Source organism: Rhineura floridana, chromosome 7, assembly GCF_030035675.1.
Source record: "Rhineura floridana isolate rRhiFlo1 chromosome 7, rRhiFlo1.hap2, whole genome shotgun sequence".
In the NCBI taxonomy this organism is placed as follows: domain Eukaryota; kingdom Metazoa; phylum Chordata; class Lepidosauria; order Squamata; family Rhineuridae; genus Rhineura; species Rhineura floridana.
Genome location: NC_084486.1, coordinates 78259527 through 78280992, shown reverse-complemented (window position 1 = coordinate 78280992; position 21466 = coordinate 78259527). Strand labels below are relative to the sequence as shown.

The 21466-nt window shown below is 39.9% G+C and overlaps 1 protein-coding gene and 1 pseudogene across 9 annotated transcripts in view; one reads left to right on the top strand and one right to left on the bottom strand.

The window, feature by feature from the left end:
* The first annotated feature begins 580 nt into the window (after positions 1 to 580).
* ADD3 (adducin 3) overlaps positions 581 to 21466 on the top strand; it is a 243710-nt gene continuing 222824 nt past the window's right edge. For 4 of the 9 annotated variants that reach the window (XM_061636053.1, XM_061636044.1, XM_061636049.1 and 1 more), the window contains exon 1: positions 2856 to 3302. The gene's annotated coding sequence lies outside the window, so the exon portion shown is untranslated. The other 5 variants (XM_061636043.1, XM_061636048.1, XM_061636050.1 and 2 more) reach the window with 5 other exon arrangements.
* LOC133389672 (large ribosomal subunit protein eL31-like) lies at positions 7366 to 7746 on the bottom strand (annotated as a pseudogene).

The following is a 21466-nucleotide window of genomic DNA, read 5'->3' as shown; positions in this document are numbered from 1 at the left end:
TATATTAAATGGTATTTGCTGTTTTAATGCCCATACACCCAGTGTGGAGAGCTCTTTTTGCAGCTCCTCTCAATCCTTTTTTGTTTTTGCCACCCTGAGCAATTTCGTATCAACAGCAAACTGAGCTACCTCACAGCTCATCCCTAGCTCTGGATCAATTATGAACAAGTTAAAAACTACAGGTCCTAGTACCAGTCCTTGGAGGACTCTGCTTCCTACACCCTTCCATTGGGCGAACTGTCCATTTATTCCTACTCTCTCCACTTTAGAAACTTTAGAAACATGACTTTTCATCCATTCCTTGGTTAATCAAGTTGTATTTTTTTCTCATTTCTTTCAGATTGAACTTTAAATACAGTTTTGCCAGTACAATTCTTTTGATTAACTTCCTTGTATTCTAGATGGCAGGAAACAGTTGGGAAGGAATCAGTAAGCTTTGGAAAAAAATGCTTTTTGCTTCTGCCAGCGCCTAGTGGCAATATAAAGCCTCTATAGGAAGTAACATACTTTCCTGTGCTTTTAGCTTTAGAGCCGCTGCAGTGTGTGTGTGTGTGGTGACTCTCTCTATGCAGCATTGTGCGATTGAACAGTACTACAAAAGGAAAAGGCATACGTACAGGAAAACCAGGAAAGCTATCTGGTAAGCAACCTTCTATCATTTTATAAAATATATAAGTTGTGGTGGAAAAGCAGAAAGAATACTCAGCTACACTTGGTATCTATTCTGCTGCATGCTTTTTATGTAAGGGTTGCAGACTTGAATGATTTATCTGATGGTCTGACTGCAAAAGACACCTCCCCTTTCTCTGCCCTCAGAGTGCTCTTTAGTTTATTAACATAAACTTTAATGCAAGAAGGGAAGTAATTAGGCTTGCATTTTCTCTTTTTAATGACACAGAAATATGCAACCCCTTCCTTCCATATTGAAGATCCAACCACAGCAAATATCAGATGACATATTGCCATAATGGAGCTGGCAAAATCCCCATATCCTCAAGCACTACAAGACTGTACTTCTGAATGTAAAAGCATACTGTATTAGGATGATGAAATAATCCAGGAGGGTAAGAGGAACCAAAGATATTTGAACTCTGCACTCTTGGAGCTTTCAAGCATTATTAAAGCTATGTTTAAAAAGGGCCATATTGGTTGACAGACAAACCTTATTAGATAAAAAAGGGTTTTTAATGGGCCGGGAAGAGAAAGATAAGAAGGGAATATTGAGCATATGTAGTAGGAGGTGTGGGTGTGTCTGGCTGGGTGAAGTGAGGGGGAGCATGAGAGACAAATGGAAAGCATGTTAAGTGTGTGTATACTGGAGAGGCTGGAAACTGGAGCTAAAAATGTGTCTGCAAAAAGGACTCTCATAGAATTATTCTTGAGGAGAGAAAAAACTGTAATTCTAAGCATATTCATTTGGTATTAACTCCCACTGAAATCAGTGGATTTTTCTCTTGAGTAAACATAATTAAGATTGGGCTGAGAACACTGAGTGAAATCTTTTTTTAAGGCTGAAATCCTTTGTACACTTATTTGAGAGTAAGTCACGTTGAACACATTGGGATTTACCTTTGAGCAAACAGCCATAGGATTGGGTTGTCACAGACGAAACAGGTGTCTGCAGGGATGCGAAAGAGTCTGATTTGAAGGAAGGTAGAGTTAAGGAGTTGGTTGATTTATTTCAGAAACAGAGGAGGTTATAATATACATTGAAGCATACTGATTCTCAAACCACATACTAAAATAGTTCTGTTGAAGACAGTTTGTAGAACCTACTTAGGAATTACAGCCTATCTGGTTTTGGAATGTGAATGTAAAGGAATAATGTTAGTTACAAGTTGTCTGCAGCAACGTTAGAATATGGGAGATAAACTGGAATTTTTAATGTAGAGAATGGAAGAATTGTATAGAGACAATGAAGGGAATATGGAATAGCAGAACTAAGCTGAGTTGAGAGATGACTGCAAAAGGAATGAGGAAAAGAGAAATGAACAGGTCCCAGGAGGGCTGTGTGCAAGTAATAAAAAAGGATGGTATTGAATGCCAGTCCTAGTCGAAGCAGACCCACTGAAGTTAATAGACATGACTACCTCAGGTTCATTAATTTCAATGAGTCTACTCTGAGTAGAACATAGTTGAATATAGCCCAGAGTAGGATTTAGTTGAATATAACCCAGTGTGGCCAAATGAATTTGCTCTCAAGTTATTTGACTTACCCAATAACTTTGCATTGGAACTGCAGTTTGGGGTTCTTTTTACCCACAGGCGTGGTACAGGCGTTTTTGACAAATACACACGCAAAAGCGCGGAACACATTGTAGCAAGCATCTGTCTGCTGTGCGAGAGAGCATACTGCGAAGGAAAATGTCTAAAACTGAATGTGTGAACCACCGTTATTTGAGCCATTTTCTTATACTAAAAATCAAGGTGGCTGCGTGAGAGACTTGGGCTATGTGTGGATAGGATAGAAGGCAATATTTAATGTATGTACATCCTGCTTCTGGAGGCTTAATATTCGAAGGAACACATGCGAGAGCCGCAAAAACAACCTTGATTTAAATATCGTGTGCGGATGTCAAGCGTAGAAACCAACCAACCCCCCCGCCCGCGGGGAGCAGACCAAACGTTTCTGAAGAGCTGCCCGAAGAAAGAGGGCGGGGGGTAGGACTTCATATCCTGGAGACGAGGGCGACGTAAGAGTGCGAGAGGCGAGGCGGTGACACTGGTGACGGGGGTTTTATGGGCATTCCGCACCTATAGGCCCGATCCTCAGGCTCGGTCACTGAAGAAAATCCGCCTCTCGGGCGTCGTCCACTGTGAGATAACAACAATCCGCCCCTTTTGGTCAGTTCCCTTCTAGCTGCAGACCACGAAAGGTTTCCCTCCCTTCTCAGAGCGGCTGCGGCATAGCAAACCTTTGGTTTCTCCGGCTGCGGCCCACCTGACCTTCTCTCCCTCCTTACACCCCGCCATTCTGAGGGGTGCAGAAGTGGGAGGAGGAGAGGTGAGGGCGGGGCGGATTCAAACTTGGACGAACGTTGGCGGTGCCTCTCGGTGTAGAGGTGGGGAGACGCGAGAGAATCAATGAGGACAGAAAGGGGCGCTGCCAGATAGTGTGCTATTAGCGTTGACAGCAAGGGGAGGAGCCCGTGCGACCCTTCCTGCCAGATTGTGGGCTATACGATCCTCTCCCTCTTTTCTCAGACTCGCCCCTCCCCCGTAGGAGGTGCTGCTGCTCTTGCGAGCCAGCTAGAGTAACAGAGGCAGCAAGAGGGAAACACAAAGGCACGGTCGCTGCTAAGGTAAGCTAGTTCCTTTCACCCCTTTCCTCGGAGGGGTGCAGTAGATGAGGTGCTAGGTATAGGAGGCTTGGGAAGGTTATTTATTTATGTATTTTAATCTTCCTAGCACTCCCACTCAAGGGTAGGAAATTCAAAGTGTTCCTGTTGCTCTTGGGAAGATTCCCCCCCTTCTTTTGGAGGGAAGGTGGTCTGTGGGAATATTTACGACAACTTCTGAGTTCCACCTACACGCCGTCAGGTTTATTGGAAATAGCGTTTAACACCCCCCCCCCGATGTTATTCCATTTAGTATTGTTTTGGAGCATTATCCAGCATTTTGAAAGAAAAGAGGGGGGTTCTTTTGGGCGGAAGGGCAGGATATAAATTTACTGAACAAATAAATATTAAATCATTGGTGAAATAAGGGTCTTTTGCTCACCCTAACTTTGGAGTCATCTTTGCCTAGATGTGAGCACTAGGTGTGTAATGCTATTTGGGACAGTCTGCCAAACTGAGTAATTCTTATTTGTGAATACTCATATTAATCTTTTTTTGGGGGAAGGGGTGTTGAGTGTCCTTCAGATTTGAGGTCTCATTCAGTCTTGTGGGAGTGAATGGTTCAATTTTGGATCTTGAAATCTTTTAAGCCTGGAGATGCTATTTAGATTCAGGGATTATTTTATCACTCTGAACCAAGCTTAATGGGTTAATTACACATGGGCTCTTTTTCAAGCATGCTTTGTGAATTGTAGCCAAATCATTTGCTCCATCCAGAATGGCTGCCACTGTACTCTTGCAACCTATACAAACTAGCCAGTGTCCTCAATGTTCTATTCTGCAGCTAATTGTCATTGCATATTTCACTCAGTGTGGTCCATTTCCACAGATACTGAGCCAATTGTTCTCCTGTGTTCTCTGTGTCTCCCCAGTGAAATGTGTTTTCTGCCATCTCCCATAATCAGAAGACTGGCTCCTGTGTTAGATATCTTATTTTGTTCCATATTTGATGCTTGTACTCCTGTCACTTGTGAGCATGGAACAGATGGATGGTGTTGTTGGTAGCTGTGTGCTGCTGCTAATGTTGTGTTCTGAGATACATTTCTGGAGAGCACCCTTTCATGACTGGATCTCTATCCTGGCACCGTGGATAGGATATTGACTATTCTTGCCACTCCTACATCACTGCCTACATCCATGCCATCCCTCTTATTTCTTCCTGATTATACTTCATCTGTGGACTTGCCTTAATAATTTGCAACCATATAGTTAGATTTATATAGCAGGGATATTGAAATTTATTGTACTAGGGCAGAGGTGGGACTACTCTTTGCACTGGGTGTTGGGTGGAGATTAGCGCTCCTGTACCAGTGAAAGGCTATTTGCAGCTCCACACGATACATGTTTCCTTGGAAATGTGAGTATAGTAGGATCTAAGTGTGAATGTAATTGTAAGTACCCTTAGTGTCCTATTCTACTGAGTCATTGGAGTTCAACCTTAGTAAAATTTGATTTGAGACCTAAGTAACATTTATTATCTTCCTTGACTACTTGTGATGTTCTGTATTGGGGCACAGTTGGGAGTATGAAGACACTTTGTAAATATTTTATTTGTCATCTTATAGTGAAAGGATTTGATTCCTGTTCTTGATTACTTGCCTGAGTGCAGTTATCATGCTCAAGCTTCTTCATAAAATTTATGTTGTTTTATGTTGTATGGCTTGTGGTTGGATGAAATTTCAGAAGAGGACTGATGCTCAGAGGGAAGAATAGTTATCAAAATATAGTTATCAAAATTATCTGGCCTTTCTTTTGTTGGTAGCTCTGTTCCAAATAATTCATAGTCAGGGTCATTTGGTAACCTCAGAGTGTGCAGCCTTGGTGAAATGGGCTTCATTTCTGTTATGGTTTGATGAGTGAGGAGATGCTAGATAAAAGTGAATGAAACTTTCTGGGTTCTTTCCTCTATGATCCTTTATTAATAAAAATCTATAAGTTAAGTCTATAGTAGGTCTGCATAACCTATAACCCACAAAGCCAAATACACTTTACTTGCCATGCATTGTGATCTGTCAAATACTTGAAAACCCACCAATTTTTGTGCAGTGCTAGGCATGTTAGCAAAAATATGTTTATAAAATCCCTGGGGGCTACCATACATGGCTGGTGGGCCTAATTTCATTGCTTGATAGTGCATATGTTGTGGAGGCCTGCTCTAGAGTGATTGAGTGGCTTAACTTGTACAATTCCAAGAAGAATGTTGTATTTACATATGTGTGTGCATACGCCTGAGAATTTTGTGCTTCGGTCCATGAATGAGGCCATGTGTTATGGCTATTATGTTTTAGGAAATAGTGCATGTTATGAAGTGGCTTCATGTAGGTCTTTCATTATTAACCCATAAATATTACCAAAGTGAAAGTATTTTCTAGGCACAAAAATCTGGAGATTTTATCGATGATGGTTGAAATTGTGAGGGAGATAATTTTGTATATAGTGGTAGAACATTGAAGTGCTGTGCTTGTATATTTGTGCCTTTCTTTTTCCTGTTCTAGTTTCATGATAGGTTGAGGTAAAGTTACCTTTATAGGAGTTCCACAAAACTAAAAAAAATCCAGCTTCATGTTTCAGATGCAAACATGGCCTATAGAATATGTTCTTTTCCTTGCTGTTATGTTCTATAGCACTTACTTGAAGTAAATGAAAATGTTTGTTAAAAAAAATTATGGGATCATATAAAGAATGTCTAATAATTGTCTAACTTTTGTGTAGAGTAAGGATGGATGAATCATGCTATTTCTGGGCCATGTGGACTTTATATGTTCATTCATAAGCCTGTTCTATCCTGTTTCCGCAAATAGTCTGTCATTAAAAAAATATACAAAAATGTGTTTTTTAGAAATCTTTTTAATATCACATTGTTGTTGTAAGAAAAGTTTAGTTTTAATTTGCATTAAAAGTCTGTTGTTGTTATATGCCTTCAAGTGGGTTGGTGGTTCCCAAGTTCAGATAATTGGTCAGTTGCCTGCTTTGGATGGGGTCGTACTCCCTCTGAAAGAGCAGGTCTGTAGCCTGGGGGTGCTCCTGGATCCATCTTTGTTGCTAGAGACCCATGTGACCTCAGTGGTTAGGAGTGCCTTTTACCAGCTTCGGCTGGCGAGACAGCTGCGGCCATTTCTGGACCAGGATAGCCTGACCACTGTTTCCATGCACTGGTAACCTCTAGGCTGGATTACTGTAATGCGCTCTATGTGGGGCTGCCCTTGAGGTTGGTCCAGAAGCTGCAGCTGGTGCAAAATGTGGCGGCGATACTGCTCACTGTAGCAGAGTATCGCCAACATGTCACCCCGCTACTGAAAGAATTGCACTGGCTGCCCATTTGCTACTGGGCCAAGTTCAGGGTTCTAGTTTTGGCATACAAAGCCCTATACAGCTTGGGACCAGGATACCTGAAAGACCGTCTCACCCCTTATATGCCCAGTCTATCACTGCGCTCTGCTGGTGAGGGCCTCCTGCAGATACCATCTTATCAGGAGGTTCATTCTGCACAACATAGGAAACGGACATTTAGTGTGGCAGCACCTACCCTGTGGAATTCCCTCCCTTTGAATATTAGGCAGGCGCCATCTCTGCTATCTTTTTGGCGCCTTTTGAAGACTTTCCTCTTTCAACAAGCCTTTTAAGTTGAGACCTATCCCAGTCTGCATCTGTGTTAGAATTGTTTAATATGTTTTTTAATAATGTTTTTAACCCTTTTTAAAGCTTGTTTTTTTTTAAATTGTTTTTAATGCTGTTTTGTATTAATGTATTTTAAGATCTGTTTTTATGAAGTTTTAAAGTTTTTTGGTGCTTTGTTTGCTGCCCTGGGCTCCTGCTGGGAGGAAGGGTGGGATACAAAATAAATAAATAAATAAATAAATAACGACTTATGGCAACCCTATGAATCTTTCTTTTAATATATTCATAGGGCTTTCATGGTAAGAGGTATTCAGAGGTGGTTTACCATTGCCTTCCTCTAAGCCTACAGCACTTGGCATTCCCAGGTGGTCTCCCATCCAAGTACTAACCAGGCCTGACCCTGCTTAGATCAGACAAGATTGGGTGTGTTCAGGGAAGTCTGTAGACTTTTGAAAGTGGTGACTGACACATAAGAAACGAGTGTATACATTTTTGAGGGTGAATCTTCATCTTTATTGCATTTTCTAGATAAATGCACATGGATATGATAAGGAACATTCCTTATTCCTTTTGCGCAGACAGCCTTATTCAAGTGGATGTCAATGTGTACACCAGGAGTCCCCATCTCCTTTGTTGCAAATTTACAGATCTCCTTGAGAGCACAAGGAGCCTGCTTCTTGAAGCCCACACCATGGATCTGTTTGTAAATGTTCATAGTTTATTCCCAAGAAACCACCTCACTGATGGCTGACCATCCTTTCTTCTCACCACTTTTCTTTACAAGGGCCATCCAATTTAGGACCAGACCAGAAAAGCAGAAAAATGTGTTGTTAAATATGTATTGAAATTGTATTAATCACAAAATATGAATGTAAATATCTAGTGTGTCTGTGTACACATTTCTGTGTGTATATTTCTAAATGTATTTTACTTTAAAATATGTAGTTTTTAAAATATAGTTTGGTACGTTTGAATCAGGAACTGTATCGCAAAATTTAAAGAAGTATGAAATTCAAGGGACTTTTATGTTCTGGTCAGTGCATTACTCTGGGAGGTGGAAAATAGGTCTGTTTCCTTAAAAATGGGGGCCAAATGAAATTCTTCTTAGTCCAGAATTCTGAACATCAACATGGAGAGCATTGGTTTAATAGATGGAGGGAAGTTGTTTAATTAACAATTTTATTTAATTGTATTCTTATCCTTCGTGGTATAAGAGGGACACAGTACAGAGAGATTTTTTATTAATTGATTCATAGTGGTCATAGTGCAATATATCTTTTTGAGAGGACACTTTGATTTGTCAAATGTGGTAGACAACTGTATATGGTGCTGCCATCAAGCAAAGAGCTACCCAAGACAAAAATACTTCACTATGATTTTTTAAAAAACGTAATCACCCTGGGAAAATTACTGCTAATACATATTGTGATGTGACTGGATATTTGAAATTTTAAGCTAAACTTCAGAATATACATAGATCAATTGCCAGAGCTTCAGTAATTCAGTATTAAGAACCTTAAGCTCTCAACTAAATTATGGTTTAGGAAATTATGTAATGTTATACTTCTCATATCTATTGTAAAGGTCCTTGAGGAAAGTGGAACAATTGATTCATAACAGCAGGGAGAAAGTAATGGGGTTTACAAAGTAACATGGAAAACTGTAGGGAAACAACTCTGCCCCATTTCCTTCACTCCTAGAAGTGATATATTTCTGTCCCTGTTCTTTGATTACCAGAAGCTCTATATATCCCTTCCCCACAGGGTTAGTTTCTAAGTCCTTGACAGAACAATGTGCAGAATCCAAGGAAGTGCTGTTATGTGTAGTGGGATACAAATCAGGTGGTATGAGGGTCTGGTGTATGAAGGGAGGATTCATTTGGATCTTCCCAGATTACCCTTTTGGATCCTGGCCAATTTTTGTACATCTTCAAGTTGAAAGGGAGAAACCTGCTTTTCAGAAGAAGCCTGCTCTTAAAAAAAAATCTGTCATAGTTCTAGGCCGCCAGTCCTCGGTACTTATTTATTTTATTGCATTGCAGTCACAGCCATGCAGATGTTCAGACACCATGCCAGTGACTGTTGACTGGCATTCATCCTTACTCTGCAGGTATTCATGATCCCTTGAGTGATGGAAGCTGGGAGTGAATGGTAGAGAATGAATCACTCTATATATTCTGTTTTCTGCCAGATTTACCTTGGTATTATTTGGTACTTTGCAGTTAGCAAAGAGAAAATAGTGAAGGATAGTTAAGCAGGGCACGCTTTAGAAGGAGGTTGTGTAACCTCCATAATTTAATTTATGAAGGCGACTTAAAATACATTTCATGTGTTATTTAAATTAGTGGAGGGCAGACTTCAGACTTGTAAGATCTGTGTTGTGTTTTACAAGGACCCTAAAATTCACCAACTGGAGCCAGGTAGAAAAACATACATTTAGAATTAAATGGTGCTGAGCTCACAGCTCTTGCACACAATAATCCATTCCTGGCTACCTCAGGCATTCTTCATTTCAGCAGTCTATTTTATTTTATTTTTTGTGGGAGAGGGGGTGTCATTCTGTTGCTGCTATTGTTAAACTAGTGAGAAACAGAAATCCTTGCCAATCTACTCCAAATCACTTAGATCAGGATCTACTGGTAGATTTCTGTCTCCTGTCCACCACTGATTTAGAATCATAGAATAGTAGAGTTGGAAGGGGCCTATAAGGCCATCAAGTCCAACCCCCTGTGCAATGCAGGAATCCATATCAAAGCATTCCTGACAGATGGCTGTCCAGCTGCCTCTTGAATGCCTCCAGTGTTGGAGAGCCCACTACCTCTCTAGGTAATTGATTCCATTGTCGTATGGCTCTAAAAGTTAGGAAGTTCTTCCTGATGTCCAGTCGAAATCTGGCTTCCTGCAACTTGAGCCCATTATTCCGTGTCCTACACTCTGGGACGATCGAGAAGAGATCCCTGCCTCCTCTGTGTGACAACCTTTCATGTACTTGAAGAGTGCTGTCATATCTCCCCTCAGTCTTCTCTCCTCCTGGCTAAACATGCCCAGTTCTTTCAGTCATAGGGCTTTGTTTCCAGTCCCCTGATCATCCTTGTTGCCCTCCTCTGAACCTGTTCTAGTTTGTCGGCATCCTTCTTGAAGTGTGGAGACCAGAACTGGACACAGTACTCACAGTGAGGCCTAACCAGTGCTGAATAGAGGGGAACTAATACTTCACGCAATTTGGAAACTATACTTCTGTTAATGCAGCCTAATATAGCATTGGCCTTTTTTGCAGCCACATCACACTGATGGCTCATATTGTGATCAACAATTTAGATATTATGGTCCATTTTGAGAGTTTTTAGTGTAACTTACTGAGATTCCTTTCAGCTGCATACTTAGGTTCTTTGGGATGTTCTGTATCTCCAAAATACTTATGGGTTATTTTTGAAATATGATGCATACTGTTACATAAAATATCTCCAACTACCACAATTCTTTACTAAGTGATCAGGAATATTCAAAAACAGAATATGGCTTACAAGTTGGTTACAGGTAAAACTTGTAATCTAAAGGGACAGAGGAAGATTAGAGACTGAAATTATATCGTGAATGTTTTTTTAAGATGCACAGAAGATATCTGACCACCTTGTGTAGCAGATTCTTTTTAAAACTATAAATATTCACGGTAAACCTAAAGCAAGGATCATAGCTGATGGAGACTCAAAGTTTTAGGATTCAAAGAGGAGCCCAATGAAAATGCCTTCTTTCTGATGACTTTTGGCTTCTGTATAAACCATTACCAGCTATAGTTGAAGATGAGCCTAACATTGTAGGTATACAAACTGGAACAGTAGCACATAAGATTTTGTTATATGCTCATAATATGGTAATAATTATGCAAAGCTCAATTAAGTTGGGTAGAAATTTTCCTAATTTTAAAATCTAGATGAACAGATATTTAACCTGCAAGAATCATACAGTATTCTGCTTTCGGCCTCCAGACAATGGACACATCTACAGTAATAATAACTCAAACAAGAAGAGCACAATTATTCCTCATAAAAATATGTTCCACTTATTTTTTATGTACTGTCCCTTCTGTAGATCCCCAAAAGAGCACTTTTGACTACATACCTGAACAGTAAAGTTTCAGCTATCAATTTGCTTAAAGATTTTGCCTGATATAATGCTAAGCCATATTTTAGTGCTATGAGAACAGGTCCTGCTGTGCGTGTGAGGAGGAGATTGGAAGCATCCGATTTCAGCTAATCACAGACTGACTTTGTTTCGTCTGAACCAGGGCAAACTGGATAATTGTGGTGTGAGCACAAGCTTGTGCCAACGGTGGAAGCTATAGATAATGCTGAAGTTGCCCTTCAAGTCTTCCATGCTGATTCAAGCACTATAAAGATTTAAAACCTATAAAATCATTCAGAAATCTCTGGATCATCTGATAATGGCCGGAATCTACTAATAAAGATTGTTATGCAGAACTTCAATCTCAGTCTTTCATCATTTATAATTTTAACATTGTGATCCACTAGTCATCCGGCATACATGATGCAGCATATCTAGTACTTTCATTTACTTTCAAATATCACAGTAGTATTTTTAAGAATATGTTTCTCTTATGCACTGTGGCACACAGTATACTCATCCGAGGAGAACCTTAAAGTATGGTCTTCTTGAACCTAGAGAGACTGCTTCACTTACCTAGGGAAATTCTATTTTTTTCCTGAAATAATAATGGAAGATCAAGTAGCCACTCAATGTTTATCTGGGGAAGGTGAGGTTAGGTATCCTGAGATCAGTCTGGAGGAGCTCCGTGTGTATTTAGCTGTCCAAAGCAATTAGGTCCATTTTGTGTTGACTTAAAAGTGCACTTACCCATTTGTCTCTGCTTCAAGAGTGCTAAATGGTTCTACTTCTCTTTTCACATGCAAGTACTCTGACTTAATGTGTGCTTTTAATTTTGGCAGCAGTTTTGTGTGAATTAGATCATAATTCCTATTGTGTAGAGAAGTGATTTGCTCAACTTCCTGATACATGTGCAGTGATGATTTCAATTACTGTCTTTAGTCTGAGTCAGAATTGAATTTTGTGAAGCCAAAAATTTGTTTCTTGCAAACACATTTTTTGAGCAACCGAAAAGACAACTGTACACATGGACATCATCAAATGGTCAGTATAGGAATAAAATTGATTATATAATGTGTAGCAGAAGATGGAGAAGTTCCATACTTTCTGCGAAAATAAGACCAGGAGTAGACTGTGGTACAGATCATGAACTGGTCATATCGAAAATCAGAGTAAAGCTAAAGAAGAACAAAGCAATCATAATGCCAAAATACAATTTAAATAACATCCCAGAAGAATTTAAAGATCAAATAAGGAACAGATTTGAGGCTTTAAACCTACCTGATAGGGAACCAGATGAACTATGGAGTGAAGTCAGAGACATAAGCTCGCTCAATACTCTCCGTTCCGCAACGCAAGTCTGCAGGGTCCTACAGGACATTGGGCCCAGCGTCCTATATGATGAAACTCTTGAAATGGTTAAAGACAGAATGAAAACAAAAGCAAAAGGAGAGAGACACATGATTAGAACCCTCAATCCAATAATACAGTGACTATGGAATATGGAGAAACCGATTAGTTCCCTATCGGAAAGGGCGTGAGACGGGTGTATTTTATCACCCTATTTGTTTAATCTATTTGCAGAACATATACAGAAAGCGGGATTGGGCCAAGATGAAGGAGATGAGAAAGTTGGAGGGAGAAATGTCAACAATTTATGATATGCAGATGATACTGTAATGATTTGAAACGAATGCTGTTGGAAGTTACAGAGGAAAGCACAAAAGCAGGACTACAGCTGAACTTCAAGTAGACTAAAGTAATGACAACAGAAGATTTATGTAACTTTAAAGTTGACAATGAGGACATTGAACTTGTCAAGGATTATCAGTACCTTGGCACAGTCATTAACCAAAATGGAGACAATAGTCAAGAAATCAGAAGAAGGCTAGGACTGGGGAGGGCAGCTATGAGAGAACTAGAAAAGGTCCTTAAATGCAAAGATGTATCACTGATCACTAAAGTCAGGATCATTCAGACCATGGTATTCCCCATCTCTATGCATGGATGTGAAAGTTGGACAGTGAAAAAAAACAGGTAAGAAAAAACCAACTGATTTGAAATGTGGTGTTGGAGAAGAGCTTTGCAGATACCATGGACTGTGAAAAAGACAAATAGTTGGGTGTTAGAACAAATTAAACCAGAACTATCATTAGAAGCTAAAATGATGAAACTGAGGTTATCATACTTTGGACACATCATGAGAAGACATGATTCACTAGAAAAGGTAATAACATTGGGAAAAACAGAAGGGAGTAGAAACAGAGGAAGACCAAAGAAGAGATGGATTGATTCCATAAAGGAAGCCACAGACCTGAACTTACAAGATCTGAACAGGCTGGTTTATAACAGATGCTATTGGAGGTTGCTGATTCATAGAGTCACCATAAGTCGTAATCGACTTGAAGGCACATAACAACAACAATAAAAGCAACAAGTCTGAGTCCAGTAAATTGAGCCATCTGCTACTATTTTTTCTCTTTTTAGTTAATATTTGCATAGTCCCATTGATTTCAATGAAAGCGGCATTAGAAAACAGAAATTTCATGGGCAATTACAGTGGGTTTGTGCTCTTTTGCTTATGGTGTTTTTTCCCCATTAAGACACTGATTTTCTTCCTGTATACTCCTATATCTTCCCAAGAGATCTTATTTAACCTGAGACTAATGAAAAGTAATGATTTGACTCAATTGAAATAATGTTGTCATACATATGCTTTAATGGGGGCATTATCAGTTGGCATAAGTGGTGCTTGAGCAGATGTTAGAGATATCATACTCAACAAAAACGTATTTGGGCCTATAACCTTGTGAAGGCCCACCGTTAGAAGTGTTTTCCAAATGACATCTTTCTTATATTCTGGGTTTGTTCCTAATATTTATTTAATTTTGTTTCTATCCTGCTTCTTTCCAAGGGCTTAGAAAAGTTGTGTTCTCTCATACACACTAAGAAAGCCAAACGTTTAATGTGCAGAAAGTAAACTTATCTTATGTCTATTTTAATCCTAGTTGGTGAATGCCAAACCAAACAGAAAAAAGTCAGTGCCTGTTTGGGCATTTTTTTTAAAAAAGGATGATAACTGAATGTCTTCCAGGATTTTTTCATTAGCAGTTTGTCATAGTTTATGCCCCTTTTTATGATAGCATGTAAATATATTTTCCCACATCAGTCCTGGCTCTTTTTCTTTAAAGTAATAGAATGGAAATCCACAAATGTTTGCATAGTGCTTACCATAGTTCACTGGTAGTATGAAATAAGTAATTCAGTACACTGTATTTGGGAAGTATCTTCCAATAGCCAGTAGGATATTTATTATTTATTACATTTATATCTCACCCTTCCTCCCAGAAGGAGCCCAGGGTGGCAAACAAAAACACTAAAAATACTTTAAAACATCTTTAAAACAGAGGACTTTAAACATATTAAAACAAAACATCTTAAAAACATCTTTAAAGAAAGAACTTAAAAACATCTTAAAAAGCAATTCCAACATAGATGCAAACTGGGGTAATGTCTCTACTTAAAAGGCTTATTGAAAAGGAAGGTCAATAAGTGCTGAAAAGATAACAGAGTTGGTGCCTGCCTAATATTTAAGGGAAGGGAATTCAAAAGTGTCGGTGCCACACCACTAGAAGTCCACTTCCTACGTTGTGCAGAATGGACCTGTTGATAAGATGATAATGGCAGGAGACCCTCACCTGCGGAACGCAGTGATCAACTGGATATATAAGGGGTAAGACAATCTTCCAGGTATCTTGGTCCCAAGCTGCATAGGGCTTTGTACACTAAAAGTAGAACTTTGAACTTGACCCGGTAACTAATGGGCAGGCAGTGTAACATGTTAGTGATACCCTGCCCCTGGGAGGAGTCACATCACTGTATTTTGCACCAGCTGCAGCTTCTAGACCAACATCAAGGGCAGCCCCACATAGAGTGCATTACAGTAATCAACATTGATGTTACCAGCCCATTAGACTATACTGGTCCAGAAACAGTTGCAGCTGCCTTCCCAGCCGAAACTGGTAAAAAGGCACTCCTAGCCACTGAGGTCACCTGGGCCTCTAGTGACAAAAATGGATCCAGGAGCACCCCCAGACTCTGAACCTGCTCTTTCAGAGGGAGTATGACCCCATCCAAAGCAGGCAATTGATCAAATTATCTGAACTCGGGAACCACCAATCTACTGCACCTCTGTCTTGCTAGTATTCAGATTCAGTTTGTTGGCCCTCATTCAGTGCACCACTGAGTCCAGGTATTGGTCCAGGGCTTGCACAGCATTTCCTGATTCAGATGTTACAGAGAAATAGAGCTGAGTATCATTAGCTTTCTGCTGACACCAAATCTGATGAGCGCTCCCAAAGGCTTCATATAGATATTGAACAGCATTTGGGACAACATGGTACTCTGCGGCACCCCACAGCACAACTGCCAGGGGGGCAAAAGCTAATTGCCCAATGCTATTTTCTGAAAACGGCCCTGGAGATAGGATTGGAACCACTGTAAAACAGTGCCACCAAAACCTATCTCACCAAGTTGCTCAGAAGAATATCATAGTCAAAGGTGTCAAAAGCTGCTGAGAGACCAAGTAAGAATAACATGGTCATACACACCCATTCTTTTCCTGATAAAGGTCATCCATCAGGGCAATGAAGGCCGATTCAGTCCCATAACCAGGCCTGAACCCAGATTGGAATGGGTCAAGATAATCCAAGAGTACTTTCAATTGTAGCTCCATAACCTTCCCTAAAAAGGGAGTATTTGTGACCAGGCAGTAGTTGTCACAAACCAATGGGTCCAGGGTGGGCTTTTTCAGAAGCAGTTGGATCACCGCCTCTTTCAGGGTGGCTGGGACCACTCCCCCTCACATAAACACATTGACCACACCCTGGATCCACTCAGTCATACCCCCTCGGCAAGATTTAATAAGCCAAGAAGTGCAAGCGTAAAGAGGACATGTTGCTGGCTGCATTGTTGCAATCACCTTATCTGCATCATCAGGCTGCATCAACTGAAACCGATCCCAAGACGTTGCGGCAGATGTTGCGCTGGACGCCTCACTGGGAACTGCAGTAAATGTAGATGGGGCATCAAGATTGCTACAGAGGTGAGCAACTTTACCCTCGAGGTGCCTTATAAACAATTCATGGTGGGCTTCTGAAGGGTCTAAAACTCCATTTTCTCCAACTTGATGTTAACAGAACCTTGACTGGATGGCTACTTGAGAATGGGATGGAGGCAGAGAAGTAGACCCTGCTGGAGCAGTTCAAATGCCCATCTAGATCAGCATCCTCCACAGTGACCAACCAGATGCCTATAGGAAGCTTGCAAGCAGGATCTGAGTGCAACAGCATTCTCTCCACTTGTGATTCCTAGCAAATGACATTCAAGGAACATACTGCCTCCAGTGGAGGTAGAACATATAACTATCGTGGCTAGTAGCTTTTAATAGTATCCTCCATTAATTTATCCAATTCTCTTCAAAAGCCACCCAACTTGGTGCCTATTGCTTTATCTTTGTGGCAGTCAACTGTGGCAGTTGAACTATGTGATATGTAAAGAAATACTTTCTTTTGTCTGTCCTGACTCTTCCAGCAGTTTCACTGGATGATCCATAGTAGTATAAGAGGAGGAGGAAAACTTCTCTGTCCACTTTCTCCAGACAGTGCAGAATCTTATACATCTCTAGCATGTTCTCCCTTACTCACCGTTTTTGCTTAACCAAAAAAACCCCCAGATGCCATAACTTTTCCTCACAGGGGAGTTGCTCCATCCCCTTGATAATTTCAGTTGCCTTTTCTGAAATTTTCTAGCTATACAATATCCTTTTTCAAATGAGGAAATCTGAATTGTAAATAGTATTCCAAATGCTGTTGCCTCATATAATTGTATAATGATTATGATATTGGATGCTGTATTTTCAGTCTCTTTCCTAATTTGGCTTTGTAGCTTGGAATTTGGTAGCATGGTCACAATTGTCTGAGCCATGGTTATTGCTTTGCAAACTTCTAAATCAAATTTTTGTGAAGAAAACATGAACATGGTAAGTTCTTCTGCAGTAATTTGAAACCTTTGGCTTGTCTTAAACATTGCACAGTAGTATGTACAATGGTTTAATAAAATATATTTTAGTCATGCAGAAAATTATTTATTTCACTCCTGGTATAACTGCTTCTGGTGTGGGGGAGGAACACCTGGAAGATCTTGTTTTCCATGTGATGGAAGTGACTTAATTTGGAATTTTTATGGATCTCTAATGGTGAAATATAGATATACTCTCTTTCGTTGTGTGGCTTGGCATTCAAAGTGAGTGTGAATGGCATCAAATAGATTAAAAGGATGATATTTTTTTTCCAGAACTGTTCACATAGGTTCTTAGATAAAAAAAATTCTGTTTGATCCAACTGAGCATGGGCATAGTACCCATGTATAAGCTCAGTGAAGCCCTGTGTTTTCCTCCTGCCAATGTGAGCTCATGGGCTCAGACAGAGAAAGGTAATGCTGTAAGGGACAGGAGGTCCATGTGTCCTCCCATTTCCCCACATCCAGCCCTGCTGCCATGTTCTAGGGCAAGGAGTCTAGATCTATAATGCCAAATGTGGCTACAATCTGCAGTTAGTGATTTATGTAGCTCTTTTAATAATACAAAGTATATTGTCATTAATCTTGGATAAGGTAGTCATAAGATGGTGAAATATTACCAAGACAGCAGGATACTTGGACCCTCATCCAGTGACCTTTCTAAGTTACTTGGATATTTATTTATTTACATTTGTATTCTGCCTTTCTTCCATCTTGACAGTATACCTGTTGTTCCCAGGTAGCTTTCCATCCAGACACTGACCAGACTCAGACTTTGGCTGCAATCCAGTACATGTTTACTCAGAAGTAAGCTCCATTAGGTTCAATGGGACTTACTCCCAGGTAAGTATATATTGGATTGCAGCCTTAGTTAGCTTCTGCAAGTTGGTCACCTGATGTGCCTTCAGACCAGGGCCGGCACCAGAGGGTGGCCAGGATGGGCCCTGTCCGAGGGCCCTTGCAGCCCAGAGGGGCCTCTCCTTAGGGTGGGAGTGGTGCTCCCATTCTATGATCTGTGGCATTGTCACATCCTGCAGTCTGATTCTGCCATGTATTGTGGAGAGGGAACTCCTAGGCACCCCCCCCAATACAGACAGCATAGGCTTCAATAAACCCACATGCATACCCCACCTACTTCTCCTGTCAGTGTGAATGTTGTGCGCATTATGTGCATACGTCATTCACACAACACAAGAGGTAAATGGAGTATGCTGGCGAGCTTACTATCCCCACACCACCTGTACTGGGGGGCTTGGGCTATGGTGCCATGGGTCAGGCTCAAAATCTTCAGGAATGTAGCGGAGCAAAGTAGATGCCTCTTCATTCTATTCAGACAAGCCACACTTTCTTTTCATGTGTAATTTATGGCAGAGCTTGGAAAAGTTACTTTTTTAAACTACAACTCCCTTCAGCCCCAGCCAGCATGGCCACTGGACTGGGCTGATGGGAGTTGTAGTTCAAAAAAGTAACTTTTCCAAGCTCTGATTTATGGCAACTGGTATTTTTGTTCACCACACCACATGATTAAGGCAAAGCAGGTTTGACAAGTTATCTTTATCCTCAAAACACGAATAGAAAGTATTTTTAAAAGAGAGAATAAGGAACTTCGTTTACATACCATTTGTCCTCCTTCAAGGATTTGCAATATACCTGTAGAATTTTCTAAATCAAACTTTTTAAATTGTTTACCTTTGGTATTTGACCTTGATCTTAGCCTAAGGGTGTCCATTACTATTAATATTTTAAAGTATTAATTAAAACATTTATCATGATACTAGAACAAAGGATAGCTGAATTGCTTAATGTCTCGTCTAGTTCATAAAGGCGAAAAAGTAGCCTGAAGCTTTGCTTTTGAGAGAGACCTCCACCCAGTATTCCAACATAAAACAACTGTACTGCAGCAGGTAATCTCATCTTCCACCTTTGTAATATAAACTGTACACTGCTTCAATTGCCTAGGGTTAAATAAAATACTCGTTTGAGTTCCTTCTGCTTGAACAAAGGTTTTGTTAGAGCACTTAGAAAAACAATAAGGCTCTCTTTTATACAAGGTGACCTTTGATATGTTTTGGCTTCAGGTTTCACAAGGACCTGTTGTTAAAGATTTTGGTTACAGCCCTCACCTGACTATAATATGCTGGTGGTTAATTGTCAAAACATGTTTGAAGTGGAAATGCAAAGCATGGTAGCCACATCTGTTAAAGTTATGTGCAGATAATTGGTTCTTTTTCTTTGCACAATTCTTAATAATGCTATTGATCTGTAGCCTGATGTTTATTTTTTACTAAATACAGAGTTGTCAAGGGTAACTGTTTTTTACTGCACAATAAAAATAAATCCAAGAGTGCTTTACTTATTGATTAACTTGGAGGAATGTGTACCTTGCATATATTTCTAAATGGCGAAGAGCTGTCAAGGACCGGGGTGGCCAATGTGGCCAAGACTAAGTGAGCATTCCTCTGCCTAGTACCTTGATTCTTATGTACCTGGGAGACTCCTATAGACCTGATATTCCTCCCCTACATTTTTAGACTTCTGAGTTAGCCTGCTCAAATCATGAGGGAACATCTAGAAATCATGAGCTTTGATATATAGGACAACAATCCTAGATTATCAAGGGTGGGGAACGTGTGGCCCTCTATAAGTTGTTGGACTGAAACTCCCATGATTCCTGATTCTACTCTCGGGCTGATGGGAGTTGGAGTCTAACAACATCTGGAGAACCACAGGTTCCCTAACCCTGATATATACATGCATTTTTATTTGAGAAAATACAGGGTTGCACCATTAATAAATGAAATGTTTAAATTATTTTACTTCTGAATAATGAATCCTTTTCAAATTGTGTGCTCTCGTGGTTTCATGTTTCTTGCTATAAGATTAAAGAGAAACTTGGTTTAAAATTAATGGGTAGTTTCATGTTTCTAGCAGGAACCCGTAAGCCTTTCAAAACTTGGAGAGTGTTCTGTGTTATTGGTGACTTATTTTCTGCAACCTGCTTCTAAATCCCATTACACTTCCCTCAAGAAAATCAACATAAGGAACATATTGTTTGTTAACTTACCTCCTACTTTAAGGACAAGGACTAACGAGCATATAATAAGCACCGATTTAATGTAGTTTGCATGTCAGTAGTGTTGACTGGAGAGATGTGAGGAGGCTTAGGCTAACAAAATTTCTTGGGCTGACTTTTACAGACACATTTGCAAAGCTGGCTAATTTGATGAATTTTAAATTAAACTTTTCATAAACTTTTCATTACTGAAGATTTTAGTCTATTAAGAGAAACATTCTTTCAGGAAGATGTCTCTTTTGTGTCCTGCATGGTCTCTGTACCTTTCAATCAGTTGATTTTAGTTGAACTGTTTTAATCAACGTTTTTAGCCTTTAGGATTGAGTTAAACCAAATGTTTCTATACTGTTGCAAAAATATCTATATACCTGTAATCTGTAATTGTATATTTATTTCATCTATCTCATTAGGTGGGGTGTGGTCTACACAAGTCACAATAAAGTGGCCAAAAGCTTGTATCTGACTTACTCAGAGTAGATCCATTGAAATCAGTTGTTAGGCATGACTAACTTAAGTCCATTGATTTTAGTGGGTCTACTCTTCAGTATTGCTTAGTCAAATACAGTCCAAAGTGTATTTTTATAATAGTTTTCATGCTTGTGAATGTCATGTACAACTAGAAATCCTTTTGTATTTAATTTTGTCTTTTTAGTATGAGCTTACTATTTTAATTTCCAGATAGCAGGTGTTAAGAAAACCTCTGTCTGAGAGTCACTCTTAGCCAGAGTAGTCAATATTAGACTACATCAGGGGTAGCCAATATGGTGCCCTCCAGATGTTGCTGGACACCAGCTTCCATCATTCTTGATCAGAGGCTGTGATGTTGGCTGGGGTTGATGAGAGTTGTTGTCCAGCAACATATGGAGAGCACTGTGTTGGCTATCCATTTAATCTGCAAAAAAATTCCTATCTTTTTCGTGAGCATCTTGTCATGAAGATCCATTGCTGCTGCCACAGCATAGTATCTCGTAACTCTTCACCTGTTTTGTTTAGTCAAGGTGTATCTCTTACTGAGGTTAGATAGGAAAGTCAGGTGCTATTTAGTTTTAGTTTTTAATTTCAGAAACTACAAGAGCGTGTTGCAAAAAAAAGAAGAAAACTCTATTCACCCAGTATCCAGACATTCTTAAGACTTCAACTGAACACAAAAAGGAAGTTTTGAAAGGTGTCATTAACCAATATGCATTTAATTAAAAGTTTTGAACTTCAGTCAAAGAAACTGTTCTAGATGCTGTGGT